The 20,817-nt window shown below is 44.8% G+C and overlaps 1 protein-coding gene across 2 annotated transcripts in view; it reads left to right on the top strand.

Annotated features, from left to right (window-relative positions):
* Positions 1-20,817, top strand: part of KIAA1328 (KIAA1328 ortholog) — a 215,418-nt gene that overhangs the window by 153,941 nt on the left and 40,660 nt on the right. The gene's annotated exons all lie outside the window — the stretch shown is intronic.

Genomic DNA, 20,817 nt, shown 5'->3' with positions numbered 1-20,817 from the left:
GCGAGCTTAAAGATGCCGACCATTGAAACGTTCATCTCTGAAAGAGTGGCATTCGTTTTGTGAAGTGGTCACACCTCTAGCAAAGGCGAGCGCTCTTCTTTTAGATGACAGATTATCTTAGTGAACCATGAGATGTTTGAAGCAGTCCAGCCTTTGCCCCAACCGTGTTTCTAGCATAGTCAATGGAAGCTTTATTGGTGCAAGCCGAGTTGAAGCTAACCCCAACGTATACATTGTACATCTCACCTGTTGGGGGAAACACTTTTCTTAGGCCCACAGGCAGACAAGGTTCTTTACGTAAATGCGATATCTTTTATTAAACCAACTAAATAGTTGGAAACAGTTGTTCTTTGCAAGCTTTTGGGCACAAACATCCTTATGCCTAAAGAAAGGTGTTTGTTCCCAAAAGCTTGCAAAGGCTTACTCCAGGCTATGTAGTTGGTCGAATAAAAGATATTGCATCTACCCAAAGAGCCTTGTCTGCCCGTGTCCTTTGACCAACACGGCCACAACCAACAACTTCTTAGGCCCACGCAGTCATGCTCTGTGCTTGCATCTTGTTTTCTTGCTTTTCGTTTTGATGTTACAAATGGAAGGTATGGAAAGGGGAGGAGAATTTTTCAATACCTGTTTCAGGTTCTCCACTTCAGCTGTCTTTGTACTTCACTCAGTTTCCAGGTGTAAAAGTGCCCTGGCTAATGGAAGGGCTTTTAATTTTCATAGGAACTCAAGCTCCACTAGTCCGTGCTTCATTGCCTTAAGTGTTGGCAAGCATCTCCGTGAAGGGGAGGAAAGGGAATCTCCCTCCTGAATACCAAAGCTCGTTCCTTCCCCTGCCGTAATTATTGATTAGCTTGTCACGTTCGTGCTAGCAAGTAGGGGAGTCCTCCGTGTTGCGGCAAGAATGCGGGTTCAGGTCAGTTAAGAGCGGGTCTTCAAAACAGTGCTTTTGCCCCATTTTTTAACGTATTACAAAATCGCATCACACTCTGATCACTGTAACACATGTGCGACATAGATCCATTTAATGCGTTATAGCGTGACATGGAGAGACTAGAGAAACATGATCTGGGACGTCTCTAGGCCTTTTCGCAGCAGGTGGCCAAACCTGCGAACATCTTTGTAGTAGGGTAAGGGAAAAGGAAGAAAAACGGTGTTGTTTACGAAACGCGAGTTCCAGATTTCATACGGTTCCCCCTGCATCCCCGTCCCCCCTCCCCTCATTCCCCTGATTAAACCCACAGTAATTTTTCAAAGTTAATATGCATTCCCGCAGTCCCAAGTCACAGTGCCAGCTGGTTCTGAAGTTTGGCAGCAAAGCATTTGAAAGTTTGTTTCCCATATTCAGTCTTCAGTTTCTCAAAGGTTACCAGATGAATGCTCCCTAAATAATTTAATCTAATGTAAGGCTGGAAGAGGCTAAGAAGACAAGTCCATTTGTCTCCTTTATGCATTTGAATATGTAAGTGATGTTTTCTTCCGTTTCAGGAAAAGGGTGTACGTAAATGCGGCCAGCGGGGGGTGGGAGGAAGGGATAATGCTGAGCAATCTGGCTTCTTCATTGGGATGCCAAAAGGTTTTTTGCTACAGAAAATGTTATCAAGAATCATAATGGAAAACCAACTTCCTCGAATTTCTAGTTCAGATATGCTTTTCTGACCTCATCCGTGGATTAAGCTTAATTTTAATTTCTAAATAAATGAAACTCATTGTCAAATGATCTTGGTATTAAAAAAAAAATTGTTAAAAGTATTTAAAATATTGAATTTGCTCAAGTGAGACATTGGAGTTTAGAAGTAAAATAAATAATATAATCAAGAACCGAAAAACATAGTTTTTTATAATTAACAGCTCATTTTGAGTTAATTATCTACAATTACCAAAATCTAATTGCAATTTATTCTCTACTATCTGTGGGAAGAATTGTAGGCAAGGGAATCTGCATCATTGGCATGCATAAATGCTATAGGATTGGTACAAATAATAGACGAGCCCTTAATGAAAAACAAAAGCAAATAGGAGCGTGCAGCTGTGCCAAGCTATTGAAAGGTAATTGTAGTCAGAAATGAGGTATGTACTTTAAAAGGCATCTTGTCATCTCCTGTAGGGAATCATTTTTTACCTACTTGAAGAAAAGATTCCCAGAGCAAATACGGAGCAGAGTTTGATTTCTGTCTCAGTTATTGGTAGCAATCTGCCTGTTTGTGAAAGGGGAAACTTTCACCTTGGGGAGTGCTTTAAATTATACCCAGCTTTCATAACCAGTATGCGTGCTTCCTTTTCTCTTCCCTGAGTGTCTCTTTACATTTTTGCTAATTATCAAAGTCTTTCAGCAAGTGTTGTCCATCCTGGCCTCTTCAGGTTGTCCTGATGTGAATTTGTAATGCTGAATTTGCTTGACTGCTGGGGAAGCCAGAGGAGGAGCTCATTTGGGAAGAAGCCTGTGCTTTTCCTGATATACAGACGGGCCATCTCTAGGCATCTGAAGAATCTGCTCTGCCTAGGGTCTCCAATTTTCTGACATGGAGCAATCCTAGCAGGGTGTTACTGGAGATTAGTTTTCACCAGCTTCGCGTGCCCATAGGTGAGCCCGGAGCAGATCTTCAGCAGCAGACACAGTCACTCGTACAATGAATGGCAAGTGGTTTGGTCGTTAGTGTAATTTCTTTTGCGTTTGCCCCAGCGTGCGAGACGCTTTAAAATATTCCGTATCCAAACAGACCCCGCTGCACTCGGTTAGCATAAAACAGCTTTTGGAAAAAAAAACCCAAACCCCTTCCATCTCCCAGATGCAGATGCTTGCTACATGCTCAAGTACCCACTCCATGTGTATTCAGTAGGATCAATACACGCAGCACCTGCTTTTGTGCGCCCTCCTGACATCTGCATCTGGGAGAAGAGAATATTAAAACAACCCACGGTTCTCCCCTTTATCGAATTTTAACTTTGAATGTAAATTTACATATCATGGAAACGCGCGCTACTTAATAATACAGGGAAGACCTACTTATTCGTAGATTCATAGATCGTTAGGGGCTGGAAGGGACCTTGTGGATCATCGGGTCTGTATTAATACAGCCTGATCCTGTGTAAGCACCTCTCCTCTTCTTAGCTCTGCTGTGTACCTAAATCCGAACCCCGCTGCTCCCTTCTGGGGTCCCTGACACAGCATCTTCTTCCTTCCTGACGTGCAGCCCCCTGCATGCTGCTTTTCTGGGATCTCAGATCCCTCTGCCTTGGCCCAGACCTGAACAGAATATTTTCTAGGGGTATCATTTGCCACCATGAGCATCTTATGGCGTTGGTGTTATGTGGCAGCCTTTTAATGCATGATAGTAGCCCTTTACGGGGCTTTCTTTCCTCCAGTGCTAGAGATTTTCCAGATGTAGTTTGCAACCTCTAATTTCAGCAGAGGCTTTTCTCATTTGTGTGCGGGGCTCTATACCACCCTTGTGTGTTTTTCCTGTCTTATATTTTTAGTTAGCTGGAAATGTCAAACACACAATTTGATAGCACTTTCTCCCCATTTGAATGTTCGTTGTTATGGTGATCGTTCCAGGAGGGAGCACTATCAAGGGTCTTTTAGAGGATTTTATGTTTACAGTATAACTATTTTTATTACTTTGTGAGGGAAGGTGACGATTATCTTTTTGCTCTTGTTAAGCACATATTATGGACTCGATGGTTTTTAGGGTTGTTTGAATTTTTATGCCCCTTTATGAGCTCTGCCGGTGCTACTCTTGCTTTTGTTCCCAGATTTCCAAGTTGGTTAAATGTAAATGCCAAGGAATATTGACGTTCAGCTCCCTCTGCTGTTCCAGGCCTGTGTTATTTATTCCCCTCCTTGTTTTATATTTAAAAAAAAAAAAATCGTATCCCATTCCACTAGTGCACCTCCATCTCGTTACCTGCAGTTCTGGTTTGGGAGGACTCCATCATGCACGGCGCTGCCAGGGCATCTCGGTAGCGACCTGGAGCCACCCCCGTTTTTCCAACTCGGGGCCCTCTTGTCGCTTTTCCTCACTCTCGACATGCGTCATCGCCCGCTCTTCAGGACCGAGGTCTCTCGAGCAGCACCTGCCAGTTGTGCCAGCGTTTGCAGTTCGGCTGAGGCCACCAAACTCCGACGCGTTTGCAAGTTATTCCTTAGTCTCTGGGGGTGCATTTAATAACCCAATTTGCCACCTAGGTAACTTCACTCATTTATTGAATGCAGCTTGCTGGGATGTATTTTTCTCCATCTCCTGAATATTTTTAAAACTGGCAGATTGACGGCATTAAAACAGACAGAAATCAACTGTGCTTGCAAAAGGTTTATAGCAATTTTTTGGGTAGCTGGAAACTGCTTACCCAGGTGTCAGCCCCCCAAACTTACCTGTCTGTATCGGCTTACTTCATGTGTAAGTTGGTGGCTTTTTTTAGCTTGGAAACTCACAGAGAGGGCATTTATTTGGTCAATAAAAAGGTACTTAGCAAATCTGCAAGAGGTGCAAATGCTGAATTAGCTGCAGATACTACTCTCTGAGTAGTGGAGATATATATAACCACAGCATCTCCCCCAACAGATGGCTGCCCTAGTGATTGTTATATAACAGGAGACTATATACTGAATTAGCTCTGGGTTTGCTTCATTACTGCTACATACACGCTCACAGAATAGCAGGGTTTGTTTTTTTTTTCCTTGTTTACTAGGAAGGGCTTTAAGTTGATAACCAAAAGCTTATTTCTAGGTTTCCATGACAGTCATTTTTACCGACCAAGAACGCTGATTAGACTAGGGAGCCGAACTGGTGGCTTTGATAACCTCATTCCCAGTTTTTGAAGCTCTCTCTTACTCTTATCTGAATTGCCCGGCTCTCTTCTTAGGATCATGCCTGCTGCACTCAGCAGTCCAAAGTAGCCCTGAACAGGAAGCCTATTGATGGACTTTGTCCGGAGGAGGCCCATGGGAGGCAGTCTAGTTAGTCTCAGCAAGGAAAGGGAGTTAACCTGGTTTATAGCGGACGTCTTCAAAGAGCATATAATTAGCAAACGCATGTGCAGAGAGGCTAGGATTAGGATCAGTTGTGATCCGTGGTATTCTTCTGTAGTAAAAATCAGCTCGTTCTGAATGTGTCAAAGACCTGTCTGCTAACAAGCAACAATAAGGGACGTGCATTTTTGGAATAATGCCGTGGTTTCACACGTCCAAACTAAAAATTGTTCTGGGATTTTGCCGTGGGTAGTAAGGAGTCCCTAGTTTCCTTCTGCCCCCCTGCACGACCTTGTGCACCATTCCTTTTTTGTAGATGGGCAAAGACATTTTTGTTGGCAACTTGCTGATCTCTTGGTTAGGGCTTTTAATATCCCTCCATGAACCGGATTGCATTTTGGAAATCTGACTTAATTAGTTTTAGTGCGCTGCTATGGATCACATTTTGCATGTATAACCATGTATCTTTTGTGTATTATTAATAATGTAATTTGAGATTAACAAAAACTTGCATTTAATTTATATTTTCATGTGCCCTAATGAGTTATGAGTAGGAAAAGTTGAGCCAGATCTTTTTAAAACAACATAAAGTTCAAGAAGGTGGTTTTAAGTGGAGCCCACCCTGGTTGCTGTCATGCCACTTAGAAGCTTATATCAGAACTGATGGGGCAGTACTAAGAGCAAAAGCCATTGGTATTACAAAATCGAAGCAAGAAATCCTCCATACCCTGCTGTTTCTGGCCATGATCACAGCTGCACTAAGCTAAACCCATTCTTTTCCCCCCCGTGACCTTGGTTGCACTTCAGCACACAGAGAATTGAAGTGAAAAGCAAACTCCAGTAAATATGAGATTCTGGCACTTGCAGATATACAGACTACGTATAAGGATAACGGCTGGTGCTCTCTCTGTCTCCATCTCTCCCTCCCTCTCTCCAAGGTGGACTTTACGCATCTGCCACTGAATTATTCTGACATAAAACTTTCCAGGGTGTGCCGATATTTCGTACATGGGTGCTGAGGCTTTGCAAAACTGCCCATTACATTTATAACAGTGCTAATTTTTGAGAGCCACACAGAGAAAATTTTAGATTCAGCCCTGCTGATTTGTTCTTCACACTACTCCTGTGGTGAGGAGGATTGATTTTTGTGTTTCTTTTGATATTTGGCTTCCTTTCCTCTGGTACTCAGTGCTTCGGGCCTTAATCCTTTAACCTTGAATCTGAGTATCGGGGTTTCACAAGGGATCAGGCCTTTTGATGGAGAGAGAACTTCCTTTGTTGTACCAAAAGGCTGGGACTGGCATAAAACAAGCCGGATCTCCAGACAGTTTATATTTCTGTGTTGTGTTAAAAGACTATAAACAGAGGATGGGTTTAGCAGGGATTATAAATAATCTAGAGGAAGGTGGGGTATCAGAAGCAATGGGAAAGAGGTAATGACTTTTTCTTTCGCATTTCAGCAATAGCCGGTCTATCATGACAGATGTGTCTTGGGTTGCCAACTGCTGTATAGTCTGATTTGGGTAACGGTTCAAAGCTCAGCATGTCATAGAAATGGCAATGTGGTCCCTGATGGAAGAGGGGGAAAAGAGCTTTTTTGCTTCTCAAAGGGCAGTATTTGTGGAAGCAGCTGCCTGCTTGCCCTACCCAGCATAAAGAACACTTCTGCGGGCAGCCGGGAGAGTTCGTCTTGCTGGATTTTTATAGGATCATTAATTATATGTTATAAGGCAGCTAAGCATGGCATTCCTAACTCAATGAATTCCATTATGAATGGCCTTTTCATATTCTTCATCTCATTATATTAAATGCATGTGACCCGAAGTTTAGCTAAAGTTATTGTTCGGGTTAACTTTCATTTAGTGGTTGCCCTAATTTTAGAAACAGTATGATCTTTAGATTTTATAGAGAGAGAGCTTTTATGTGCGTGTTCACAGCACTATTTTAGGTAATTTCTTCTAGAACTCGTTTTGAACTAGTTTCTTCTCTGGACGGGGGAAAGGATTTAGGTATTTCTTGATTTGCCCAAAGATTTCTATATACCGTATCCCTGGATGACAACATCCACCTACACAGATTCAGCTATCATCTCTGTGCCAATAACTCTTAAACCCTCTGCTCCACTCTGTCTAGTCTTGCATATCTGACTGTCTCTCTGACATATAATCCTGGTTGTTTCGCCATCAGATCAACCCTAATCTGGCCAAAACAGAGCTCTTTATTTTTTCTTCTGAAACTGTCTTTGCTTTTGATGCTGATAATGCCACCATCCTCACTGTCACTCAGACTCCTAACCTTGGGGTCGTCCCTGTCCTCCACACATCTACACTGTCGCCAGGTATTGCTGCTTTCTTCTCCGCAACAGACTGAAAAACCAAGTGTGCATTTCTGTCCTGGCAATCAAAGCACTTCATACCCGGGTCTTCTCATCTCACAGCTCGACTCTGTGAACTCTTCCCTGGCCTCCCCCAATATCCATTTTGCTCCCCTCCATTCACAATCAGCTGTCGGGATTAAAATCCTTGCTCAACAATTGTTTTGCTCCCCGAAGCCATTTGTTGGTGGCTCCTTTTCTTCCATTATCTGGCCCTTACAGCGTCAGACCATTGTACATATCTGCATCTGGCACTTGGTGCAATGTCCCCCTTCTTCCTTGCTCACTTCCTCTGTCTCCTTCTTTCCCTGTTGGTTCCTTGCCTCCTCCAACCATAATCCCCATGAATATGAAGCTCTGGTGGGAGCAATCTGTGTTGGGATCTGTTCAACTTTGGAACCTGCACCGTGTATATAAGGTATTATTTTGGGGGCACTGAGCTCAGTTTTTTTCTTAGCTGATTTTTCTGTAATATATCCTGCCCCACCTCTGGGAGTGTGTTCCTCATTTTTCCTCCTTCCTATTCTGTTCTGATGGCCAGTTGGCTTGGAAGTCATAGCCTCGTGCCTATCCTCCCTTCCTTTGCTAACCCAAGAGCTGACCTCTGCTTGCATCCAGAAGATACAGTGACCAACTCTTGCGTACTCAAAACTTCTCAACAAAACGGTGCGCAAGTAACTGCGGCACTGAGTGAGCTGTGAGTGGTGCTTTTGGTCCAAGTGTGTAACCACAGGACTTTCCGTTGAATCGGTACGCAGTTAATAATCCTTGCTTCTGCTCCCGGCGTCTGTTTGCTGCATCCAAACAGTTGCATCTCATTTCATAGGAACAGGTCTGCAGGATAAGGACTATCTTTTTTTTGTGCTGTGTAGTAGCACAATTGGATTGGGGCATCTAGGCATTGCTGGAATACAAAAAAACAATAGCTGGTGAATAGCCGTATCACGCAACTAGGCTGGTAATAATTTTCTTGACTGACGTTCCTGATAGTGCAGACCATCACCGCTACTCTAAAACAATCATGGAGAACTGGGCTTATCCAGTACCCAAGGTTGGATCACCATTTTAATCAGTAGTACGTCATTTAGCTTTTCTTATCCAGCTGAGTGACGGTGGATGTTTGCACCTGGGCCAGCAAATGTTTTCACGGCAACTCTGCAAGGTTTAGGGTTTATGATGTCTGTCTTGTTCTCAACATCAGAACAGGAGGCAGATGTTAATTAACTGGGCCAACTCGAGATTCTGCAAGGCTGGCATGTTCATTTGAAATCCCTTAAGTAAAAGAAAAAGGATAATTTTGATGAAACATCGGTTTATGTGCTTGTGATTCTGCATCTAATGCCACGTTTAGGCCAAAAAATAAGCGGCTGAGCACCAAGCGTACTTTGCGAATCAAGTGATTTTTAGTGGAGACCAGCCCGACTGTAGTTGTCAGCTGCAAATTTCTTAATCTATTAAGGACTGCTTCATCAAACATGCACCTATGGAGTAGTATATTCTCCCGTTCAAAGTAGTCTGCAAAGTGCTACTTGTCAATGCAGGCAGATTTTTTTGTAAGTGAGTCAATAAAAATATAATAGTTTTCATTATACTAATTAGCAATATGGAAAAGCAGGCGAGTCAAAAAATTTTGCTTAGTATAGTCTATGTCCTGAGCATAAGCTTCAGTGAATGTTTTTACCCAATTTCACCACCTGGAAAGCAGGAGTAATAATTTCCCCAAACAACTTCCCACGTATTGAAGTTGAATGCATGGGAAGTGCTGCTTTTTCCTGAATTGGAAGTTACTGTAGGTGCCGAGTATCAGTAACTCATTCCCCGGTGGTTAGGTATTGTCAGATGCTCGCCATGCACACAAGCTCTTCTGCAACACCTGTACACCATTGGTGTCAAAGGTACAGCCCACAAAGCCACTTCTATCAGCCCATGAGGCTAAAGGGGCCAGGAACTCGGGGGCAAGGTGAGCCAAATGCAGTCTGCTGCCAAATTCCCAGCTAGAGCCTCGATGGAGACATGTCTCTCGGGTTGGGGAGTGAGCTACAGCTGCGTTCACCCCTGTGCCACCACCACTTGCCCTGCAGCTGGGTCCAGATCCAGCCTACAAGGGTCCTCTCGGTCCAGAACAAGCCAGTTAGGAGATCTGCAACCTGGATCCAGCCCAGGGCCCTAGATAAGTTTGACACTACCCGTTATACCCAATAGAGCAGATCTAAGCATCTATTTTAATGATGTGTCTCTCAAAAATATCGTATCATAGAGCCATTTAAAAGCAATGAGAGCCTTTTTTTCTCCTTCCTTTTTGTCCTTTTTTACTACATTCTCCTGTTTCCCTTCAGTGGATGGTTGTTCCATCCTAAGACCCGCTGGCTGAAAGAGGGGTTTCAAAATTGCTATTCATTTACTGAAAGCTACTGCTATCAACAGCTGTGGACCTGCTTCGAGTTCCCTGTGGAGGAGATGGTGTATATATACTAACTGTCTTATATTGTGTGTGAAAAGGTATGGGATATAGCACCATGCGGATGGGCGCTGGCACCTTCACAAAGGTTTGTTGGATTTCGGCATGACTTTTCCACCTGGATTTGCAGCGATAGCAGGATTACACTGAAGCTTCTTGCTTTTGTCTGTTGTTTTCATGGACTTTTATCAAGGCTTAATTGGACTCCAATCCGAGGGATATTTGTTTGGGTATTAGTTTGCATATGGTGTTTTAGCAGGCATCTGTTGGATGAGGCTGGTCCTCCGCCAGACGAAGGTGATCCTTGGATAAGGCAGCAAGAGAGCATAATATTTCTCTGATGAGCGTGTGCTTTTCATCATAGCAGGCAGAGTTACGCAGTTTGATCAACTCCTGCAGAAGTTTGGATGTCGCTCAACAACTTTGTTTGCCCTAAACAGGCGTTTGCGTCATCCCTTATGGCACTCTCCGCGGTGACAGCGAGGCAGGCTTTGCAGATATCCAGACGCTGTTTGGAAGGATTGTTTTTATACCTATGACTTGACATTTACACGACTTTCTTTTGTGAAGGCTGACAGCACTGCTCGCTGGAACGACAGCTGCTCTGCTCCGCTCTCCGAGAAAGGCCAAACACACAATCGCAGCGTTTTGTCCTGCGAAAGCTTTGCCAGCCTGCCTTCTGCGGTCACTTCTGCATGACTGTCTAAAAAGCTTTGCGCTGGAATTTGCTTTTTTTTTCCGGGGGCGGAGAAGGAAAGAAGAGTAACCGGCGATCATCCCATTGTTCGTTAGGGCAGCCAATTACGAAAGGTACGAGGAAGAGTCAAAATATGACAAATTTCCACCAGAAAATAGCACAGGGCTTCAGAGGAAAGGCATCGGTGTAATTTTAAGAGTCATTTAGCTTTTTTTAGCACTTGCTATAAGTGGACCTTTAACTAAGGATATGGCACGAAAGCCTAATCTCTTTGAAGTCAGGAGCAAAAACCATTCTGATTTCAGTGACGTCAGAGTTTTACCCACGGGTTATAAGAGCTGATAGTTTGTTTCTAAGCAGGGACATGATGTGTCCTCAATCCCCTTTGACCAAATGAAATACTTTTAGAGACAAGTGTGGGAGGAATTGGACAGAGAGCGGGTCCGTGTGAAGACGGGGCTTGGAAAAGGCGCAGTGTAAATGACTGGGCATTGGCAGAATATATGGAGGGCATTTGAGCAGCTGGTCAGCATCTCGTCCTGTTGGAAGGAGAGGGGCTAAAAACAAACGTGGCGGATCTAAGAAAGCGAGGTCAACAGCAGCGAGCGGTGGAACGATAGCTGAATCGAGGAGCCCTGAAAATGCCGAACACATGAACAGTAAATCCTGGGGTAGCAAATTCTGGAGAGGGTGCTGAGAGAGCTGAATATTGTTTTAGTGCATCATCATGTGCATGAAATCCAAATTATAGTGAAACTACTGCTAGAACAAAGATTCTCCTTGGGGAAAAATGTCCTCGCGAGAGGTTTTGATATTATTTTTGTTTCAGGTACAAAGTCCTCAAGGTAGCGATTTCTCTTTTCACCCTTCTACTCAGCCTTTGCCTGAGGACAAGCCTCAGGAAAGAGAGGGGGCTTGTCCTGAAGTCACAGACTACAGAGATAAGCATGCATTACTTGGAGGGGCAGAGCTGTCTCCTTGAAACATACACTGAATCCAGCCCGTGTCATTAATGTGGCCACCATAAACCCAGAAATGCTTATAATTTAGCCACGAAAACTCCCTAGGCTCGACTCTGGCTTTCATGTTATCTGGCAGTGTTTTTTTCCCCTTCTCCTTAAGAAACCAAAATGTTAAGTTTCCTTTTCCCCCAAATACTCTTTTTCTTTATTGAAGAGTCTAGATTATATCCATATCGATATACATATGCATATACTTATATAAATAAAAGCATCTGATCTTTAGCATCATATATATCTGTGTGTATATATGTGTATATATATGTATGTATGTATGTGTGTGTATATATGTGTATGTAGTTAATGCACTTATGAGAACATACCAATTTGGCCCTTAAAAATGCACTGGCAGTCATATTCACTGCCTAGGGTTTGCAGAGTGCATTTGTGTGCATTTGCTTTGACGTACAATATGCAACCCGCTCCTTAGTCCAGCACAGCTCTATTTGCATTAGTGGTTCCACATCTTTTTAGCCGCAAGGGTAAACTCTCCTGAAGTCTGTCGCTCCAGTTGAGAATCACTGAGTTACCATTTGAATTCAGGAAATACATGCAGGGCTGCCTTGAGGAGAAAGAGATTGAGAAGCACTGAGCTAGCCAGTGCCAGGTAATGGCAGTGGAGGCTGTACCCTACTGTTTCAACCGTCTACCCCCTCTCTGCCCCTGGTCTGTGCTTGAAGGGGCAAGGGTAGGCCCTACCACCAAGGTTGCTGCTTCAGGGTCTCAAATGCCAGCGACTGCCCCTGCGGCCCTTCGCGCTGGCCCCAGGAGCATGAGAGGAGCCGAGGAGATGAGCCAGGCTCCAAAGTGGTGCTGTAACCCCATGCTTGCCTGTTCACAGCAGTGTGCACTCCTGGGAGCATGGGGAAAGCCAGCACAGGGGCAGCAGGGCAGGGCAGTAACCCATGGCAGTACACCGAGGAGCAGGTGCAGCTGGGTGAGCGCTGGGCAGAAGAGCACTTATCTCCTCATACAGCAGCCAGGCGGCACAGCACCTCAATTTGCAAATCATTGATTTAGGTCATCATAGGCTATGCATGGTGGGAAGGGCACAAGGGGGCACATGCCCCCCCCCCCCCGAGATTGGCCCTCACCAGCCGGGGAATGGGGGCACTTCTGGGGTCAGCAATTGGTCACTGAGAGACCCCCCCCCCCCCCCCCAATTGGCAGTCAGCCACTGGTAGCCCCCCCCCCAGACTCAGGAGGCACCAGTCGCCCATGCAGGTCATCAAGCTTTTTAAGCACTATTAACAGTCCCATCTCACCATAAAGGCATGGCGATGTTATTCATTCATAACCACGGCCAATATTTCTTTCGTGTGTTTTTAGCCATCTTGCTCTGTGGGCTAGACCTTCTCCAGGTTGTGTGTGTGTGGAAGTCTTCCACGCTCAGTCCCTTCTCCTAATGACATAACGCAACAGCAGACAAGACACAGCACGGTCCAGTGATTAAGTCACCAGTTTACAAGTCTGGAGACATTCCCTTCTGTGCTACGAGCTTCCTGTTTGTCCTCCAATGACTCCCTGAGGTCCAGATGCAAACCAGGATTGGACTTTGACGTTCCCCAGATACCTAGAGTCATGTCTCTGCCTGCCCAGAGCAGCCCTGCTCTTCCCATGGTGAAGTATCTCAGCACTTAGCTCACACCCAAACCCTGCGAGGATACAGGCACTAAATATTCTTCTGCCAAAATCCATTTAGGGGTTTAAACCAGGAAGGATTCTCATAGATTCATAGATTCATAGATGTTAGGGTCGGAAGGGACCTCAATAGATCATCAAGTCCGACCACCTGCATAAGCAGGAAAGAGTGCTGGGTCTAGATGACCCCAGCTAGATACTCATCTAACCTCCTCTTGAAGACCCCCAGGGTAGGGGAGAGCACCACCTCCCTTGGGAGCCCGTTCCAGACCTTGGCCACTTGAACTGTGAAGAGGTTCTTCCTAATGTCCAGTCTAAATCTGCTCTCTGCTAGCTTGTGGCCATTGTTTCTTGTAACCCCCGGGGGCGCCTTGGTGAATCAATCCTCACCAATTCCCTTCTGTGCCCCCGTGATGAACTTATAGGCAGCCACAAGGTCGCCTCTCAACCTTCTCTTGCGGAGGCTGAAAAGGTCCAGTTTCTCTAGTCTCTCCTCGTAGGGCTTGGTCTGCAGGCCCTTAACCATACGAGTTGCCCTTCTCTGTATCCTCTCCAGGTTATCCGCATCCTTCTTGAAGTGTGGCGCCCAGAATTGCACGCAGTACTCCAACTGCGGTCTGACCAACGCCCTATAGAGGGGAAGTATCACCTCCTTGGACCTATTCGTCATGCATCTGCTGATGCACGATAAAGTGCCATTGGCTTTTCTGATGGCTTCGTCTCAGAACATGCTGACCAGATTCATCACGCTTCCTAGAAAATGCAGGGGCACCCATTGTTTTCTTTTAAGATATGACCAAGTGGGAGACCTGCATGCAATTGCCTCCTCTGCCCAAAGGGATTTGAACCCACATCTTCCAGGAGTGGGCCAGACTTCCAGGCCTTGGGCTTGGTGTGAGTGGGAGCCCTCTCTCCCTGCCTGTTAAAACCATAACACTTGGTAGTAAAGAAATGAAGAATCTGGGCCAGAGAGCGCCTCCCCCTGCAGCTTAGTGGTTAGGGCACTTAACTGGGAGTGGGGAAACCTCCAGGTTTCCTAAAATCCAGGTCTCCCCTCTGCCAGGCAAGTATCTTTACCACTAAGCTACAGACTCCTGATCCCTTTTCTTCACCCTCTGGCCACTGATTCTTGCATCCTTCGTACACAGAGGTGCAGCTTTGACAGGGAGGGGTAGAGAGGATGCTGCTACAGAAGAGCTCTGAGGTGCTCTCCTGGGAGGCAGGCGATGTGGCTTTGAATCCTCTTCAATTGAGAATGCAGTTTTACCTGGGGCTCCCACTCCACGGGGTAAGTGCTGTACCCACCAGCCTAGTTTATCAAAGGAGGCTACCTGCTCCTTTTTTGTGAAGCGGAGTTCAAACTTCTTCCAGCTCAAACTCTTGCTCCATTCAAAAGACAGGGCCTGCATGCCTGCCTTTGTGAGACTCCATGTCTGCATCCCAAATGGACGCAGCGGCACCTTACGTGGGACCGATGGGGGATGCCTGAACAGCAGGACTGAAGAAGACTTGCCTTCTGTGCTCAGCAATTCCCCCGTGACTTTCTCTAAGCATCTGTTCATGCACGCTGACTCGAGCTGGGTCGCGTCACCCTGATACACTGGTATTGGGAGGCTGCAGATCACGCAGATTTCTGTATTCCACTCTGGCACCCAACAGTGTACTTTTAGGGATCTATGTTCTTTACTGAATCTGCCCCTTATCCTGTCTTTGCTTAATTCCCCATTTTATAGGTGGGGATAGTAACAGCCTCAGTCGTTTGAGTGTTAATGAGCTGGTCGGATACTATTGGTGATGGAGGATGGGACGGCCAGATACGTGGTGCATCTGGGACTACTAGCTTAGCTACAGAGATGACCACAAATGGTGATGCACAGTGGGATCCGCTGAAGTCGGTCCTCCACCTCACCATCACCCTCTCATTACTGGCCTAAGACTTTCCCTTCCCCCAGCAGTGTCCTTAGAGGTCTACTCCAAAACTGACTAGCGCCAAGGTCCCTCTCCTGGGAGCCAGTCATTTTCCACGCGATTAAAGGCGGCTCCAACTAGAAAAATGTATTGTTTGTGCCGACTGCTTATCACCAGTTTGGCATCATTAAGAGTTATTCATTCTTGGACTTATCGTAATTGCAGCAAATTGCGCCCGTGCACCATTAATGATTTAAAAAAAAAAAAATAAAGTACCTCCAGAAATTGCAGAAAAAAAAAGATAATAGAGTGCATTTGGTTCTGGAGCAAACCCACCAAGGCAATCTGTTAGTTTGCTAATGGTTAAACCCTCAAGCCCCGGGCTCAACAGGATGCAACGGGGTAACATTAAGACAGCCATCTGTTGAACATAGATCCTGGAGGCATGAATTGCTTCACATGTGTGGGTTTCTGACTGGTTCTAATATTGCCTTTTGCCCTGCACTGAGCAACATGAGCAAAGATCACAGGAAGGTGAGAGTCCAGATTCAAAAAATTGATGACTGGGAACCAGTCAAATGAACATGAGCTACGGAGCAGGAAACAGATTAAACCTTTTGGGCGTAGGCAGGCTGATTGTAAGTGCTACTCTGCAGCAAGGACTCGAGCTGCTTTGCTGCTTGAGCAGCACAGCACATCAATAGATCTGTAAAATTCCATTTGCAGACCAAGGCTCCCATTATGTTAGATTGATTCATCAGGGTGAGCAGCTAAAACAAGTTAAATCCTATCATAGTTTCCCTGCATTCATTTAAAAATGAATTTAGTTGGCTCTAAATGGACATTTGTTTTAGTGTCTCGAAGAAGTGACTTTCCTCTATTAAAGCAGAATAATGTATCTATATGGTGCCCTAACTTGAACAGTACATAAAGATTAGTAAATAAGACCCCATTAAAAATACTTATAATGTAAGTAACATGGGTCCCAATAGCCTTTCTAATGTCCATTAATGCTTATTCTGAGGATCAGAGCTCATTTTACTGAGCCATTTAGTCAAACCGTGTGATTATTTAGAAAGTTAATTCATGCATACTAAAATCTAGCTTAAGTAATGCAGAGGGTAGGAGGTAAAACTCTATGGAGACGATAGTCCTTTTTGTTATTTAATGATCAGCCATAATTAACTTGCAAATTTGAAATAATTAGAACAAATTAAAGGTATTTAACTTTGCCTCCCTAAAGAAAAATTCAAATTGCACCAAATGCAGCTTTAAATTATTCAAGTCTCAGAGGTCTGTGCTGGGTTTTTTTTTTTTTTTACAATGCCTTTTCTATGATGAGAATACCAATCTGCTTTTTGTCAGAAAGCATCCTATCAAGTAATTGTTCTTTGTGTCTAATAAATGACAGCTATTCTTCTTTGTAAAAGTATTTCAGTCTCTGAAGACTACATCAGCATTTCCATGGCATTTTAATTCAATAAAACAAAAGGTTAATGTTTTTCTACTTTTTAAGGAATGCAAATACTAGCGGTATTCAACGGGTCCTGAATGACATTTAAAATTTGCCATTCAAGCTCGGCCGGGGTATCGCGATATGAGGCGTAGACAAAGCCGAAAAAAGTTCACGGTGTGTTTCCTGTCATTGCTGAACTGTTTCAGCGCTCAGACAAACAGCTTAGGTCTGCGGAGAGAGACTGACAGCTCGCCCCTTCCCGTCCTGGTGGTATTTGTCTGTCAGTCCTGGATTCATCTGGCAGCGAGGAGAAACCGTCACCTATTAGCCGGACTTCTCAGTAGTTCTGTTTCAGGTAACAACGGTGAAGCTCACCGAAGACGGCACTGTGTCCTGCAAAAAGTCTAAGTAGCTGAGCTCCGTTTGAGTGAGTGAAGTGATGGCATTAGGTCAATTGGTTATCATCATTGACAGCACACGATTTTTCCTTATGATATATTTTCTAGTCTGAAATGTCCGAGGCTGCCGAGCTCTCCCGTCGCTTCTTTTGGAAGATAATTCCACGGCTGAACCGAGCTCTTGCACAACCTAGGTCTTTTTTTCCCCTTTTTTTCCCCCCTTCTCTTCCCTCTTGTTTAATTTTATGACGTTTCCTCTTTTTAATATTCTCACAAGCCACCCTGCAGCATTCCTCGCCTTTCTTGGTGTTTGCACCCTTCAAATCAAAACCAGGCCGTAATTCATTTTTTAGCTGAGACATAATTTAAAAAGAGGTAGGTTATTTCCTCATAAATTTGCCCCATCAACGTCCTAATCATTTTTAATTCTCTTATTTCCTCTGGCCCTCTCTATTACCCAAACTGTAGCTCGGTATAGATATAACCTCACCATGTGAAAAATATCAGAGTATAATATCAGTTGAATAACCTCTTCCTCCTCATCTGTGAAACAAAGGTTACTGTCATCGGCAAAGACCTGTAGGTTGTAATTAAATGTATTTAGAGAATCCAGAAAGCATCCAAATAATGGCAGTCCCTTTACCTGGCTTTAAACACTGTTAATGATCCAGAAACACACAAGAAAAAAATCTCTAGTCCTATAGGCTCATAATGACCTTTTCAAGTAGCAAGTCTTTCAGACCCTTTCATCTGTTCATAGAGTTCAAATTCACCTCTTGTGATATAGTATACTGCAGGAATTAGTAGATTAATTCTATATAATTCGAATAAGATACTAATTTAGTCTGCCATAAATTTTAATAGCGCTGCACAAGATTATTAGCGGTCATGTGGATTGAAGCCCTAAAGTAAGCAGAGGTTATTCAGAGAAGTTTTGGCCAACACTTTAGCCAGTTATTATAGGTCATGAGCCATTACATGATGTTCTGCATTAATAATGCAGGAATGGTGCTAATCGTCCAAGAGGCACAGCGGGCCCTATTAAACAATGACTTAAACAGCACATTGATTTTGAAACTTTTAATTGAGCTATCATTTTCTAATAGAAACATCATCAGGTATCTCCTTTTCTCCTCTGATGCACAGTATATTCAGGAACATTATGGAAGAGAACTATTTCATGGAATATGTCTCATTGGAAACTTTCTCTAAGTGTAGGCCCACTTTTTGAGGTGTCTAAAAATGACACTTGCTCACATGTCTGATCCTCGTCTGTGCCTAGTCTACTGACATACTAAGCAGGGAAACCTTATCACTCATTGCGGATGTATGAGATGAGATTAATTGCATTCCTTCATACACATCATCGTCCAAATTGTATAGCGCGTATCAACTACAGGAGGAGGTAGCTGTGTGGATGGGTGTTTCACTAGAGACACGTGTGCTTGACAGTGCGGCATTTGGCTGGGATTGTGTATACAGAGGTGCCTAGAGTCAGGGATTTGAGAATATAAGGGGCATCAAACGCAGGCCGGATCTGGACCATAAGTTGCTGGCCCGACCCCTCTTGCTGGTCCTGGTCTTATATGATGCATATGGTGTGCAGGCTGGACACAGCACTGCGTACCCTACATCCAGCACAGGGGGTCAGTCTGGGGTGCACACTGCAGGCAGTGCCCATGCCAAGCCAGCTCTGCAAACTGGCTCGGGGGCTGGTTGGAACCAGAGCCAAGGGATGGTTTGGCAAGGTGCTGCAAGCAGTGCTTGCCCTGCGCCAGCCCCCTATGCTGCATGCAGTGCGAGTGTTCAGTCCGACCCCACATGCTGCACACACCGGTCTTTGCGTGGGTACTGCCCACAGCGTGCAAGCTAGACTCAGCACTGCATGAGGGGACAGCGTGTAGGCTGTATGTGGCACCCTGAACCAGTCCCCTGTGCTGCCTGCAGCACCACGTCCAGTGCACGGGCTGGACCTGGCACCACGGGCACTGCACATGAGTTTGGACCCAGTCTGGTCCAGCCACCCTCATCTGGCCTACAGGATACCTGAACTTTGATGCCCTCAGACTGGATGAACTCCTGAGGGTCCTTGCAGATGGATGCTTCCATTATAGTGGAGAATCCAGCCTCCTGAACCACCTCCCTGTCTCTGATTGCATGCTCCCAGGGCAACTACAGTTAACATTCACCCCGTTTCCTTTTCTTCCCCACCTGAAACTGTGCCTGGGCTTTTTCTCTAGCTCCCGCTTCTCCCGAGCATCTCTGCTCTCCCCTGCTGTTGTGGTTCCTGGAGATCCTAGGCCAGGGGTGGGCAAAATGTGGCCTGCAGGCCAGATGCAGCCCACCAAGCCATTCTGTCTGGCCCATGGGGCCCCTAAAAAATTAAGAAAATTAATATTTATCTGTCCCAAGCTGCCTATCATGCAGCCCTCAACAGCTTGCCAAAACTCAGTAAGCAGCCCTCCTCCCGAAATAATTACCTGCCCCTGTTCTAGGCCATTTCTTCTCCAGTGAATGATCTCCTTGTGTAGCTGCTGCCTCCCATTGCTTGTTAGCTGCTACTACTCATCCATCAGCTCCGGCTCCTTAGGCTTCAGCTGTTTCAGTACCCAGAGCCTTGCACCTCCCGCTTCAAGGCTTTTGCACTTAATCTTCCTGGCCCCAGATCTGCTCCTTATAACGGGACATGCGCCTCGGCTCATGTCTTTCCTCTTGGGCTCCTCTTTTCCCTCAATTCAAACATCAGGCACTTCAGCTTCCTTTTTGCAAGCCCTGGCGCTGTAGCCGTCTTTCTTCACAACTCTGCTTGACTGCATTTTGAATATCAGTTGAGCAGGGTGGATTCAATTTAAATCAAATTGTTTTAAATCACGATTTAAATCAGTGGCCAAGAAGCCTCGATTTAATCATTGTTTTCTACAAAAAAGTGCATTCTGGTTGTTTCATATAACCTTAATACATATTATTCACAACTCGGAGATAGATGTAGGTTTCATTTTCAGACGGTACACACTATACATTTTAAAGCAGTGATTTATTTTGATATTTTTTTCAGATGAAATTTGCAGCTACATCAGAAAACTGAATTATGATTTGGTTATTTTATTTACCAAAGCTAACTGAAGTCGATCCTCGTGAAGCCACTGGGAGGTGGACAATCTCCAATTCACTTGATTAATCTTGGATGTTTGGGGGATGTTTTTGCCACGCTGTATTAGGAGGACATCAAATGAGAGCTGCAGCCATATCTTCTTAGCTTGGGGCTTTCTTCATTTTCTTTTAGATATCTTCTCATTTTTTATTTCTGCTCTCTTTTTTGGCCTGGCAAGCCTGCTGCCATGATCGGTTTTCCTTTTTACTGTACCATTCCCCCACTTGATCCTAAATCAACACAGGCTATGCTCAGAAACATATCCCTCAAGGCTTCTGGAATATTCTGCTCAAAATGCTTCTCTTTTCCTTCTAATGCTCGGCCCCCCCCTTGCATTTATCTCCAGACTCCTCCTTGCCCAGATCTACTCCACCCCCAACAATCCTCTATTCATTTAACTTCTTGAATCATTGCACTTTTGGAGAGAGGTAAGGGCTTGACTCTGCGGACACAAACTTGCAGAGAGACGAGAGGGCTGATGGGTGGGTAATCAGGTCTGTTATCTCTCATCCCCATGTACTGCTGTTAACAAGGATGTGATCTCTGGAGACACAAATCCACAGTTTGAGAACCAAAACTAAGCATGGCGGAGATACTTAATGGGGTCTTCTACACTGAGCACCGAGTCCCATTGGGTGGAGTGGTTTTCTTTAATCTTCACTAATCTATAGAGGAGCCTCTGGGAACCCCAAAAGATTGGGCCCCTAATATAGTCCATGGTTTGTTGTGACTTATTTATAAAA

Source organism: Alligator mississippiensis, chromosome 3 (assembly GCF_030867095.1).
Source record: "Alligator mississippiensis isolate rAllMis1 chromosome 3, rAllMis1, whole genome shotgun sequence".
In the NCBI taxonomy this organism is placed as follows: domain Eukaryota; kingdom Metazoa; phylum Chordata; order Crocodylia; family Alligatoridae; genus Alligator; species Alligator mississippiensis.
This window is presented reverse-complemented; position numbering and strand designations above follow the sequence as displayed.